At 47.3% G+C, this 14475-nt stretch overlaps 1 protein-coding gene across 1 annotated transcript in view; it reads left to right on the forward strand.

Moving 5' to 3' along the window:
* Nucleotides 1-4491: 4491 nt before the first annotated feature.
* SLC38A1 (solute carrier family 38 member 1) overlaps nt 4492-14475 on the forward strand; it is a 63370-nt gene continuing 53386 nt past the window's right edge. The window contains exon 1 of the mRNA XM_021704831.1: nt 4492-4546. The gene's annotated coding sequence lies outside the window, so the exon portion shown is untranslated. The remainder of the gene's footprint in view (nt 4547-14475) is intronic.

Raw genomic sequence — 14475 nt, forward strand, 5'->3', positions numbered from 1 at the left:
TGAGGCAAAGAAATGTGATCACATCAACAAAAGGAAAACCAATAATTAAAAAAATTTTTTTAATGATTTTTTATTTATTTTTTGACACAGAGAGAGAGAGACAGTGAAAGAGGGAACACAGCAGGGGGAGTGGGAGAGGGAGAAGCAGGCTTCCCCGCCGAGCAGGGAGCCCGATGTGGGGCTCCATCCCAGGACCCTGGGACCATGACCTGAGCCGAAGGCAGACGCTTAACCGACTGAACCACCCAGGTGCCCCAAAACCAATAATTTTAAAGACCATCTGTTATTTTAGACATTCCTATAAATAGGAATAAAAACCTGATTTCAGAATAAATAACTTATTTTCTAACAAGGTAGGTTTTGTTCACAGATGGCTGTACTGTTTCTGTTACAAGTAGAAAATGTACAGGACGCTTATTCTGAATTAACCTCACCAGTTGACTTTTCTATTTTTCATCGTTGTTAAAATTCAGACTGTCCGAAAACAGTCCTTTACAGATTAAAAGGAAAAACGACATATTCAGAAGAGAGTATTTATCCTATGACTCACAATGCATCCACAAGAAGTCTGCTAGTAGTGGGGCCAGATGTATTTGGAAAGTTTTGAAACCCCACAGAGGAAAGCACGGTGTCTCTGTAAGTGCACAGCTAGCGGGGATCCTTCCAGGTGTCCTCACGGGCAGCCCACATGGGGAGTGAGTGCGACCCGAGGTGATGACAGGATGAAGCTGGATTGAGAGCAGATGTGACTTAAGTTCAGGCTGAATCCTCTTTGGGGCTCTTTCTCCACAAAGCCACCCTTCCTTCCTGGAGCCATTCGGAAAGGACCTGTGGGGCTACCAGAAAACCCAGGTGACCCCAGGTGATTCAGTTCTCCTTTCACAGTATAGATTCTTTCTCCAGCATCACCTTCAGAGCAGACACAGAAATGTTATTTCTTGGTTTCATAGGGCAGCCCGCAGTACAACCTGTGAATGTGTCCTGACTACTTTCCATTCGGGGAACATTAGATACCATGGACAATGCCCTTGGAGCTCACAAACCCAGTATAGAGCAAACGGACTCCCTGGACTCTCTGGAAACAGGGCAGTGGTTCCTACCTGAAGGCAGAGTGGCCTGGGACCTGTGCCACCTCCTGGCTCTTCAAAGAGGGTTCTTCCCACATTGGGGAACATTTTAGAGCCAGACACAGAGAATCAGCTTTGGAGTCAGATCGGGATTCTAGAGCTAGATGGGCCAGTTAGACCTGTCTGAACTTGGGCTAATTTCTTCAACGTCTGAATCGGGGATTAGGATGGTCTGCACCTCTTAGGAATGTCGTGAGGATTAAATAAGAAGCCATCTGTGAAGGGCTTGTCCTGCTGCTTATGTCTCAGCAAGCACACAGTGACTGGGGAAGCTGTCATCATGACACCCTTTGCCCCCATTTGAGACCACAGCAATTGCGTTTAGGGGCTGAGCTGCTGAAAGGAAGTTACGCCTACAAGCAGTCCTGAAGAAAACCACACAGTGCAGTGAGCAGGTACTCATCCTGAACACTAACTACCTCTTCCCTCCTTCTCCCCCCGGTTCTCCACACAGCAGCAGCCCTTCCTTTCAGCCTCCACGTTGATGCTTACGCTCTCGTTCCAGGTTGTCAACTAAAACCCAGATGAGGGCTGAAGATCCTCCTCAACTCGAGAACCACGGGTGTCTAGTTGCAAGAGGTTGTAGCATCATGGGTAAGACTTGAGCATAGACTTTCAGTTGAGACCTGAACAGCAATCACTTCCTGGCTTCCCCCTTCACCGCATTCTGTCTTAAATGAACAGGGACAATTCATCCTCTTTGAACTTGCTTTCTTGTTTATACAGAGAGGATAATACTTAATTGAGTGGTTGGAGGGATTAAATGAGATAATATTTACATGTAAAGTGCATAGCACAGTAGAAGTTCAATTCATTACTCTTGAATCCAATTCAAGGAGTAGAAGTTCAATTCGTTACTCTTGAAACCAATTTAAAAAATGCTAGGTAACTGCAGTCCTTGGGGTGCATAGAAACTAGCAAATAAGTTGATCAAAGGATGAGCTTGAGATCAGATGCTCTCCAAACAAGTATTGGTGAATATACATTCTGCCTAATAAGGTAAAGATTTCAACAGCCTTTGGAACTATGCTCAGTTTACCTACCTTGCCTGTTCAGATTTCTTTCCTTTTTTTTTTTTTTTTTACGATTTTATTTATTTATTGACAGAGAGAGACAGAGAGAGCGAGCGAGCTCGAGCAGGGGGAGCGGCAGGCAGAGGGAGATGCAGATCGCCCCCCTCCGCTGAGCAGGGAGCCCCACATGGGACTCGATCCCAGGACCTCGGGATCATGACCTGAGCCGAAGGCAGACGCTTCACAGACTGAGCCACCCAGGCGCTCCTCGGATTGCTTTCCTTATTTATCAGAATTATTGTGTCAGGCAAGGTGCACACTACTTAAAATTACTCAAAATTAACTCCATACTGAATTAGCTTCCTGTAGGAAAGAAAGGGGGAAAGAACCAACTTTTTGAGGACCTGTAGAATATTGCCATGATCTGGGTACAATTAACCCTCTGTTTTACGAGTTGGGAAGACAGGACTGGGACAAAAGTGAAGCAGGTAAGGCAACAGTGTCAGAGGCAGAATTCCAACACAGGTCTGTCCGAGGTAAGCTACCATCATTTCGCCCCCTTCTGTTTGCACTGAATTTTTTTTTTCTCAGGTTTATTCAAGAACATGCCTTCTAAATAGGGTTCTCAGGACGCTATTGCTGAACCAATGAAAACCACTTGTTGCCATTTGAAGGGGAAAAGGATTTTAGTTATCAGGGGTTTGAAATTTGGTTGTCCTTTAACTTTTCCAGCTGTGGTTAAAAAAAAAGCGATGGCTACTCCATTCGGTCTGCCCGCTTGAAACGCTTCAGGTAGATTAATTTTTGAATTATGATTCACCTTTCCTTTCCTGTTTTGATGCAACACAGAGACTGAACGATTCCTGTCAATAAAGAGCTCGAGTTTCCACCCCGCAAATTCGCTCTGTAATGACAGCCCAATTGGCTGAGGCGCAGGTGGGATTTCCTGACGCCATTTTAAGGAAACACAACGCCCCTGCAAGGAAGTGCCCAGTTAAAAGGGTCTATGCCTGAAACAAAGAGTAAGCAAAAGATAGGGAAACGGGCCCAGTTGCCCATTCCCCTGCATCCTGTTCCCTCGCTCCCCGCTGCCCCCGGATTTGGAGCTCCCCTTCGCGCCCAGGCAGGTGCGCGCTCCGAGCTCGGCAATTCTATCGGGTCGCGTCACACCCAGTCCCCCAAAGAGAGCGCCACCGCACCGATCTCGGGGAAGGCTGGCGAGGTCTGCGGGTATGCTGGATCCGGAAGAGGGGAGGCGCCTCCCACTGCGGGGTAGGGACAAAGGGTTTCCAAAGGTGCCCGGGCGCCCCGCTCCCCCAGCCACTGCGCAAGCCCCCTCCCTTCCCCCACCAACCCGGGCCTTCTCCGTGCGGTCCCCGGAGCCAACACACCGCCCCAGCGCGGCCCGCAGCTCCAGACACTGCCAGCAGTTCGCTGGGCTGCGCGAACCAGCCACTCCCGCGGCCATCCTCACGCTGCGCCCTTCCCACAATGCAACTTCCCTGGCTCCCTCGGCCCATCTGCGCTCTGGCGTACCCCGAAATGCGGCCCCATCGCACAGCCCTCCTCTCCTCCGCCGGCGCCCTCTTAGTCGCTCCCACTTCCATCCCCAAGGGCTCCCGGTCTCCAGCCGCCACCGCAGCCGGGTTCTGGGCCCGCTGCCGGGTCCCCAGGAGGGCGTGGGGCAGGTGTCCAGGCTGCGCGCCGCCTCCTCTCCCGGTGCCACCGTCAGTGCACCCAGCACACGCACGCCCTGCAACCACTCCCTCGTCCCTTCCCCGATGCTCAATCTCCGCCAGCCGCGGTCGCTGCATCCTCTGAGAGCCGCAGGAGGGAATTCGAGAGACGCGGCCGTCAGCAGAGACACCATGTGACGGGCACCGCTCAGTGACAAGCAGCTTTGGTTAAAAAGCGGACGCGCGGGAGGGGAGGCGGCGGGACGCGGGACGCGGAGGAGTGGCCTGACTTTCCCCCTTTAAACCATCACGAGCCATGGAAGCGCAAAGGCGACGCGCCCCCCAGTAGGAGAATGACTGCGGTTCGAGACCCTCCGTGCCAGAGCGTGTGGATGTAAGTGCGAGGCTAGCGAGGAGAGTGTGGGTGGGGGTTGGCGGTGGAGGGAGATTCTGATGCAATCGGCCCGGAAAGGAGGAGGAGAGCCAGAGAGCGCGGGCTGGGGTGGCCACGCCGCTCTGCCTGAAGGTCGCTGGGAACCTCCGCCCTTCACCTTCCTCGGAAATCCGCCACCGCGCGCGAACCCTCCCCGCCCAGCCCTCGCTGACGGAGGCCACCTTTTCCCCGCGGAGGCAGCCAGACCGTGACACAAAGGACATCACACGGCCGGGGGGAACCCCGGAAGGGCGGACACCTGGTCTCCTTTTGCCACTTTTCCCTTTATTGCCCAAGGTAAGGCGATTCTGCTTTTCCAGGGGGAGCCCAGGGAGCGGTGGCAGGGAGGAAAGGGATGTTTTGGATGCGAGTGGAGGTGGTAACGTACAAGTCACCCAAGCGGGCATGGAAGGAAGGAGTGAGCGGTTCTACCGGCGGCGTTCGGATTTTGCTTGTATTACGGGAAAAGTCCAGATCCTCTGTTCTCCGAACACACGCGGTAGCGTAAGGCGGCGTAGGGGCCCCAGATTTCACCTTTGCGTGGGCTGTGGCTTACTTTTTGGGTCTGTTTCATAGCGGCAGAGTGTGGCACGCGATCTGGTTAAATGGTACTTAGGGTCGGGGACCACGCGGGTCTGGAGGGAGAGTGCAGCGGCCGAGAGGGCGCTACTGCATACCCGACGAGTGTTCGAATCCTGGACATTTGGGAACAATTTCCTGCGTCCGCAGGGCCCAGAGGAGAGCATGTGATGCCCCCGGGGGTGTGCGCGGGGCCGGCTGGGGCTGGGGGGATTGGGCGCCGCGGGGGAACAGAGCCGCCGAGCGTGAGTAAACAGGAGCACGTTTGCAGCCCCTTCCTCGAGCTCTGCCCCCTCTCTCAGTAGCCTAGAGTAGGAGGATGCGGGGGGGAAGATTACTAAAGGAAGCTGGCGGGGATTCACTGTCCTTTCCCGCCCTGAAGAGGTGTTTTCCAACATGAAGAAGGGGAGAAAGAGAAGTGCTGTTCTGAGAGCTGGATTCCGCGGGAGCTGGCGAACAAAAGGCCACCGCTCGCGCGGGGCCCGGGCGCGGACTGCCCTCGCCTCCTCTCCCCTTCCCTCCTGCGGTCCCCGGCGCCTCCTCGCTCGCGTCCCTAAACGTGGCCACAAAAGGCCTTTGAACTCGCCGCGTCGGTGCCGGGAGGAAAGCGCTCCTTCGCCCTAGTGCGCCCCCTGGGGCGCCTCCCACCCCCATAATCCACCTCCCTGAGCGTCTGGCTCCTCAGCACCCACTGGGACCCCACAGGTTACGGGGCTGCCTGGGCGCTGCTTCCCTGCGGAGTCGCCCGCCCCTGGGTTTAGGGTGAACTGTATTCGGAGGATATACAAGAGCATATGGCGGCAAAAGGAATTTCGCGGTCACAGCCTCACCGCATTTCGGGATGCCTTTCACAGGCTGTCTCGGGCTTGGGAAGGTGGTGCTACAGTTGAGAGCCCTTTGTGTCTCGCTCTGAGGCTCGGACCCAGTTTTTATAGCACTGTTTCGTGGAAACCTTACCGCCGCCAGGATCACGTACTTTTTCTCTTCTCAGACGAATCCATGGTGATGTATGTAGTTAAGAGTGAAAAAGACCCCAGCGCTAAGAAACGGTATTTATTTGTATGCGAAGGGGGTTTGACATCTCTGCAGTGGAGTTAATTTTTTTTAATATAAGGGGGAGGAGAGAATAAGGCTGTGGTTTGCAGACTGCGGAGAACAGCAAGGCTGTAATTTGTCACCTTGATAGAAGAAACTGTGCAGCAACTCGTGCTTTTTCTGACGTCAGAAGGACAACGGAAATAAAACCTGAGCTAGGTGGCTGGCTGGCCTCATTGTTGAAACATCTCACGCTGGGTGGGTACTCCTGAAATCTATGCGAAACTGTCAAGATGAGGCACTGATCCTGGATTTTGCTTCCGCCCCAGCCTCAAAATGGCTTTACTCTTCTGAGTCACTTCAATTCTCAGCATGTCACCTTAGGTATTTAGGAAACTTGCTAGTTTGGTTTGAGGTCTTAAAACCTTGATGAGGTGTGTTAACCCCCCCCATCCCCCCCAAATATTCAATAAATATTTCCTACTGAGGACTTATTATATGGAACTAGATAAAGTTTGTGCTTCTGTGGAGTTTCCCTTCTCCTGGGGGAAAGTGACAATAAATGCACATATAATGAATTTCAGGTATTTGTTAGGGTAAGGGAGAAATAAAACAGGATCATGTGATGGGGGAGGGCACTAGAAATAGATGACCGTCGAGCAGGGCCTGTGTGGGAGGGTGACGTTTGTCCAGAGACTAGGAGGCCAGGCATCTGTCTATTCTAGTCTTGTATTTTTCCTCCCTCTGGGTGATACTTGCGGGCAAAAACCAATCTTACTCATTATTGTTCCCCTAATGCCCAGCACAGAGTAGCTGCTTAATAAATGCCTCTCAGAGTGAGACTTTAGTCATCTCATTCACTTCTTTATGCTGCTGTTGACTATCCCTTCCTTTCTAGATCCCATTATCCCGCTTTCTCCCAAGCAAAGATGTGAGAGGTTTCTTTGCTCTGCTTCTCTTTCCCTCTTACCTTCTCCCCACTTCTGAGCAGTTACCAGGCCCTTGCAAATGCCTCTCAAACCTGTCTTCTCATCTCCATTCCCACTGCTCAAGTTCAGGTCCCTGTCATCTGTCCTAGACATGGCAATGCAAGTCGTGTGCTGGGATACAAGGATCATGAAGCAGGTGTGGAGGTTCCCTGAAGAAACCAGTGCTTCACACAAGCACAATACGTGGTGAAGAGTGAAGCAGAGAATTCACGAGGTAGAACAGCTTTCTAGTTGCTCTCCTTGGGTACCAAGCCCTGCTCCCCTAATTCAGTCTCCACACTTCCAGGGGATCTGTATTTCTAAAACTCAGTTTGCATTTTTCTGGTGACTTTGTTTCTAAAAACCTTCAGGGGGTTCCCCTGGCCTAAAATTAAAGTCTCAATTCCTTAGCTGGGCACTCAGGACCCTCCACGGTCTGACACCTCTTCTCTTTCCATCTTTCTCACAGTTCACCCTGTGCTCTCCCTGTGGCTTTTCTGCTTCAGTATGGGTGTTGATTCTGGACTAGAATGCCTACTGTCATTCTGTGTCTTTGTGAAGGCCTAGCCCAAATGCCTCTTTTCTCCCTTTTCAAATCAGTGTTCACTGATCATCTCTTAGCATTTTCATAAGGATTTATCTTTTCCTTTTTGCACTTTTGTCACTCCAGGTGATGGAAGGCAGGAGATGAGGCACAGGCTGGGTTCCAACTTACCAGCCCAGGGACACTGGGAAAGTTTTCAGCATCTCTAAACCTTAGTGTTTTTGTTTTTAAAGATTTTATTTATTTATTTGAGAGAGAGAGCTGGGAGAGGGAAGGGTAGAGGGGGAGGGGGGAGGGAGAGAGAATCCTCAAGCAGACTCCCTGCTGAGTGTGGAACCTGACATGGGGCTTTGTTTTTTCATTTGTTAAATGGGAATGAAGATAACGGTGGTGGTGGTGGTACCTATCTTACTGAGTTATCCTGAAGATTTAATGAAGATAATGGTGTGAAGCGCTTGGCACCATGGTAACACTCCATATATATTGAATTAAAAGGGACTTCAGGTTTCTCGTCTAGCAGAGGTGGTGGGAAAGTTGATCAGTAAAGTTCCCCTTACCTCCAATATTCTGTGCGTATTTAATCATTTAAAATACTTTTCTGAAAATAATATCTTAATGGAAACTATGAAGGGTGATGTGGGGGTGGGGGGAAGGATGTGTGTCGAAGTAAGCACTTTCAAAATCGCACCATAGACTTCAGAAAAAGACACCTTGGACCACTGACCCTAAACCGCGTCTTTTAAAAACAGTTACACTTACTTCTGAAATTTGATCACATTATAGTCATTGGTTTTCTAGTACCCACCTATGTGTTAGGGTTACTTAATAACAGTAAAGGAATTCAGTGATCAGGAAGGCCCTGTGTTTGGGGGAAACTTTGCAAAAACCAGGCTTAAAATCAAGGAACTCTTCCTCAGGTAGAGTTACAATGTGTCTTCGCCAATAATTAGCTGGGTGCACTTGTGCAAATCATTTAACATTTTTATGCCTCATTTTCTCATTTGTCCAATGCTAATAAATAGTGTCCAAGCTGCCTAACTCACAGAGTTTTGAAGATAAATGAGAACAGAGCTGAGGAAATCCTTGAACAAGCTAAAAGAAGTACTCAAGATGATAATCATCTGGAGTTAAATGTGCTGCTAATCCACAGGTTTAGGGGACGAGTTTAGATTAGTGATTCTCCACTCTGCCTTCACATTAGACCCATTTGGGGTCTTTTATTTTTTTATTTACTTTTTAAAAGATTTATTTATTTATTTATTAGAGAGAGAGAGAGAGAGAGAGAATGAGAGCGTGCAGGAGCAAGTGGGGGGAGGGGCAGAGGGAGAGAATCCAAGCAGGCTCCCCACTAAGCCCAGATCCCATGATTCTTGAGATCACGACCTGAGCTGAAAACATGAGCTGGACACTCAGCCCACTGAGTCACCCAGCCACCCCCAACTTGGGGTCTTTTAAAAGCTACCAATGTCCAGACTCCATTTCCAGACCTTCAGATGTAGTTGGCGTGGGGTGGAGCCCAGACTTGGGAATATTTTTAAAAACACCCAGGATGATTCTAATTACAGTGGCTTAGATTTTAAAGCAAACAAAATAAAGTCAGAATTTAAATGAAGACCTCCATATGTTGTTTGATAAAGTCTAAGTTATTCAGAATTGTGAGCTTGACTGACTTTTCCCCTGATTTGACTAAACCAACCAGTCGTTGACATCATGGAACCACAGCCTTAGGTTACAATTCACAGCCTGGATTTTCCCAGGCATACAATCCTGTCCAGTGATACAGCCGGGGCCACATGAAGATTTAATGTGTGGATCTCAGTTTCCATCTTTTAGGAGTGATGAAGAAGACTGGAAAAGAAAGAGACAATGGAAAGGAGAAGGAAAGGGATAGGCTCTGACCCAGGTATGGGAGGAAGAGGCTCTGAATAGGAGAGACAGGACAGAGCACAGAGAAAAAGTCGTCTTTGATTTATGGAACTTGTTTAGTTGAGGGTGCACACTGGTGGCTAGAAAGCCAGATAAAGCCCGTGGGTACATTTTGTGTGACCTACACTTTCTTTTAAAATTGTTTGGAATTAGTTGTCAATATTTAAACATCTGATTCTCACTTAAAATCTGGATTTCTGGCATTTCTTTTTTTTTTTTTTAAGATTTTATTTATTTATTTGAGAGAGAGAAAGCAACAGAGATAGTGAGAGAGAGCGAGCACAAGCAGGGAGGAGAGGGAAAAGCAGGCTCCCCGCTGAGCAAGGGGCCTGATGCGGGGCTCCTGGATCATGACCTGAGCCAAAGGCAGAGGCTTAACCGACTGAGCCACAGGCGCCCCGAGTTCTGGCATTTCTTGGAAAAAAAAAAAAATCGAAAGATCTGGCTTATTCCTACTGAAATAGGTGGGATATGTGTTCTCCAGTTTCTTACGCCCAGTCTGCGTTGCTCATTTGTCACACGTACCTGGGCCCTAGTTGCATTTGCAACCCTTAGTCTACATCTATCTGTAGACGTTAGGACTTGCTGCACATTCGAATCCCCTGTAGAGCATTTAAACTATCCATGCTTGATCCCACCCTAGACCAATTAAATCGGAACCTGCTGTGTGTTAGGTTATTTTTTTTTTTTTAAACTCCTGAGGTGATTCCTCTGTCTAGGTCTAGAACTGAGGACTTCCAGCCTAGGTCACCTGTTCAGAAGATTTGTCCACAAGCCCATTTCTTATCTCTGAAAATGATCCATTAAGAAACACTGGATAGAATCATAAATTCAGAGGGTTTTAAAACTGGAGATCTTTGAGAGAACATTGGTTAATCAGAATTTCCTATTTTAAGGTGAGAAAACAGGCCTAGAGGGAAGAAAAACTTGTCCAAGGATTATTACATCATTTGATATTGGGGCATAGTGTGTTTTATGATGTTTTCTATTTCCATGCAAAGGTAATTTTTTTTTATAAATGATCCTCTTTACATGCACCACTTTGTGATGCTTTAAAATTGCCATTATTTCTTGAGTATTTTGTTGGGAGCTAGCTATCATAGCTTAGCTAAGCCTTAAAAACAAAGAAAACCCCATCCAGTGTTTTTAGTTCAACAGCAGTTCTTGATCAAAAACATCATTAGAGCAAAAACATGTATGTGCAAAGAAAGAATTTTCTCAAACTGTTCCAGGCTGTTTTCAACTCTGTGTTTTTAGTAGTTATTTAAATCTATGAATTTTCAGTTGATGAGGATGATTTTTAGTTTTGCGGTACCCACACTGCTCAAATACACTCACTGTTCTCATTTATTTAAGCAGCAAGGGGATTTTTTTTTTTTATGTACTATACAGTTTGTCCCATATCCAAAGTTACAGATTGACTTCGTTAACTTCTGGAGTTTATCAGTATCTTCTGTCTTAGAGAAATCAGAGTCGTTTTAAAACATCTGAATAAGGATAGGTTAATTCCCAGACATCATAGGCTGGGCATATTGATAACAGACATTTGAAAGATCACATAGGAACCAGAAGAGAAGGGGAATTCTGGAGCAATGGGTGCAGGTGTCAGGATACTGTGAACAAGTTAGGATGCAGGGGTCCACCTGTCCCAGGAAGTGAGCAGCTCATTTCCCTGCCGCACGCAGAAATATTTGGTACTTATCCGCTGATGAGCTTCCTTTAACCTGGGGCTTCTCTCCCTTGGCACTGCTGACACTTGCAGGCAGATAACTGTTGTGGACTGCCATCCTGTACATTGTATAACGTTTCACAGCATGCCCCGACCTCTCTCCACTAGAAGTCTGCAGCATTCCCTCATTTTGTGACGGTCAGAAATGTCTCCAGACATTGCCAGAATTGTCCCCAGTAGACAACCACTGCTTTAATTAATTCCACTTTCTCTGGACCTTTAGAAATCATGCCAAGAATTCCTAAACATTCTAAGCATAGTGACTGTGATGTTCATGATAAATACTTTCCATTTATATAGGACTTTACAGTTTTAAATGTATTTTTACATAATTCTCACATGCCCAGATTAAATGTAAAAGGAAGTAAGTGGCACACTTCATGAAGGAGATGAGGCTATTCATGTTGCTTCCTTTATCTTCCCATTTCTATTTTGTTTTCCTGAGAAAGTGTGTTTGTGAGGATCGTTAATATATTGTCTGCAGACAGATGATCATAGCTTGCTTTTTAAATTTAGTCATCATTATTATTGTTAACATATTTGCTACTACCATGTGCTAGGGAGCTATGAGGTCTATGACCCCTGTCTTCAAGGAGTTGACATTCTAATTACGGAGGATGATAAGTACACAAGAAGACTATTAACATGTATAAGAACCCTTGTATAAGCCAATGAGTAATCTATACAAAAATGCTTGAAGAATTCATGACAGGTAAATAATCAATCATGGGTTGGTCATTGGAGAGAGATATCACAGAGAAGGTTGGTTTGAAATTAAAAAAAAAAAAGCATGAAAGCAAACAAGCTGGGCTCTGAGAGAAATGTACTTACATAGGAATGGGCTTTACAGGAACGGGGAGGGGAGCGTGTTCAGGGCCAAAGGAATGGTGTGAACAAAGCAGAAAACTGTATGACTAGATCCATTGAGGGAATGGAAGGTTCAGGAGGAAGGTCATCAGAGAGCAAATTAAAGAGATAATTATGAGCAATCTGGGATTGTCTTGTAAGGTTCCAGAGATTAGACTTCATCCTGTAGACATTGGGTGGGAAATTATGATTGGCAAGAAGAGAAGAGCAATGTGCCAGACATGTATATTCAGGAACAACCTGACTCTGTAGGGGGGAGAAGGTAGGGTCGGCAGGTAGCATGGGGGAAAGCAAGTTAGGATTGTGGGCAGAGAGGAATGAGGGTTAGGGAGGGGACATATGAAAGAATGTTGCTGGGGCCTGGTGACTGATTAGATATTCAACCGCATTAAAGCAATACCCGGGCTCCACGTCTGAGTGATGAGGAGAAGGAACATTATCTTTAACAGGAATAGCAAAGCTGATGCGTGAGGTCAGTGCTGTGTTCAACTAGGCATGTGGAGTTTGAGGTAATGGCCAATATCCGCGTGGAGAAGTCCAGCGGGCAGCTGGCGTCTAAAAAGAATTTGTGGAAATTTTTCTGAGCAGGAAGGAAACTGAGAGAGCCTCTCTCCCTCCAGCCTTCTCATTTTACAGCTGAAGAAACATGTGACATGTTAAGTGACTTGATCATTATCAAGTAGTATCTGTGAGGGAGATCCTATTTCATAATGCAGAGGAATGCTAGTTTTATAAAGTGAAAAAGACTGGGGAAAAAAATCTGAAAGATGCCTTTGTGGGATGAAACCTGACACTCCAGGCTTGAAACCTTAGAAAGGAAAGAAGCTGGAGTGTGTGCCGGAAGGAGCGGCCCCTACACTACCCTGCAGGCGGGAGAAGCAAGGCGGCTGGCAGGCGAGGCCTAGAGGCAGTGCTTAGGAGCTAGCTGGTGGGGGTCAGGAAGCCGTGCTCCCTGCCTGCCGCGGGAGGAGCTGGAGAGAATGGGAACTGAGAAAGCGCCGCCCGCCTTGCCGAGGCCCGCCTTGCCGAGGCCGTGGTAGCAATCGTCGCGGGAGCCTAGGAGACCCAGCCGGGCACTGTTGTAGGTGCTGCCCACGGACCCGAGCGAGGAATCTTGATAATGACTGTAGGAGGTGGGTATTCTTCATCTCCAGTTTACAGATTCAGAAACTGAGGCAAAGAGAAGTTAACCTACTTGTCTGCGGTCAATGGCTCCCAAATGATGGAGCCAGAATTGGCCAGTTGAGCATGGTTTCAGGGGAGCGATGAGGACGGGAGCAAGTTGTTCAGGTTGTTGGCAGTAAAGGGCCGGTGCGGGGCGGGGGTGGTATTTCAAGGTTATAGAAAAAGTCACCTTCGAGAGACCAGACCGAGCTGAGAGTGATTGGCGAAAGTCAGGGAAGCGCGAGGAGAGGAAGTGGTGATACAAAGTGCTAGCAGAGCTACCACAACTTGCATTTGGTTAATTAAGCCAGTGAGTCTTGAAGAAGGAGAGAGAAAACACCTTGAATTTGAGATTGCTTACTGGCTCCTAGGCTTTTCAATACTAAAGGCCACTTTTATTATTCCCCACCTCCCAGAGATCTTTTTCAAAGATTTTGAGTATCAATTTTAAGCTTTTGGGTTTTTAAAAACTGATGAATCACAGACCTATACCTCTGAAACAAATAATACATTATATGTTAAAAAAGACAAAAAAGATAGTAGGAAGGGAAGAATGAAGGGGGGGAATCGGAGGGGGAGACGAACCATGAGAGACTATGGACTCTGAGAAACAAACTGAGGGTTCTAGAGGGGAGGGGGGTGGGGGGATGGGTTAGCCTGGTGATGGGTATTAAAGAGGGCACGGACTTCATGCAGCACTGGGTGTTATACGCAAACAATGAATCATGGAACTCTACATCAAAAAGTAATGATGTAATGTATGGTGATTAACGTAACATAATAAAATAAAATTTTAAAAAAGTTTTTATTTAAATTCAATTTAGTTAATATATAGTGTATTATTAGTTTCAGAGGTAGAATTTAATGATTCATCAGTTGCATATAACACCCAGTGCTCATTACCTCAAGATTCCACACTTGGGTTCGTGGGCAGCACCTACAACAGTGCCCTCCTAAATGCCCATCACCCAGGTGCCCCGATTCCCCCACCCGCCTCCCCTCCAGCAACCCTCAGTTTGTTTCTTATAGTTAAGAGTCTCTTATGGTTTGCCTCCCTCTCTTTTCATCTTATTTTATCTCTTCTTCCCTTCCCCTATGTTCATCTGTTTCGTTTCTTAAATTCCTCATATCAGTGAAATCATATGGTATTTGTCTTTCTCTGACTGACTTATTTCACTAAGCATAATACCCTCTGGTTCCATCCAATGGTTGCAAATGGCAAGATTTCATTCTTTTTGATGGCTGAGTAATATTCCATGGGGTGTGTGTGTGTGTGTGTGTGTGTGTGTGTATGTGTGTGTGTGTATGTATATATATATATATATATACATACACACACACACTACATCATCTTTATCCATTCATCTGTCGATGGACATCTGGACTCTTTACATAGTTTGGCTATTGTGGACAT

Source organism: Neomonachus schauinslandi, chromosome 5, assembly GCF_002201575.2.
Source record: "Neomonachus schauinslandi chromosome 5, ASM220157v2, whole genome shotgun sequence".
In the NCBI taxonomy this organism is placed as follows: Eukaryota; Metazoa; Chordata; class Mammalia; order Carnivora; family Phocidae; genus Neomonachus; species Neomonachus schauinslandi.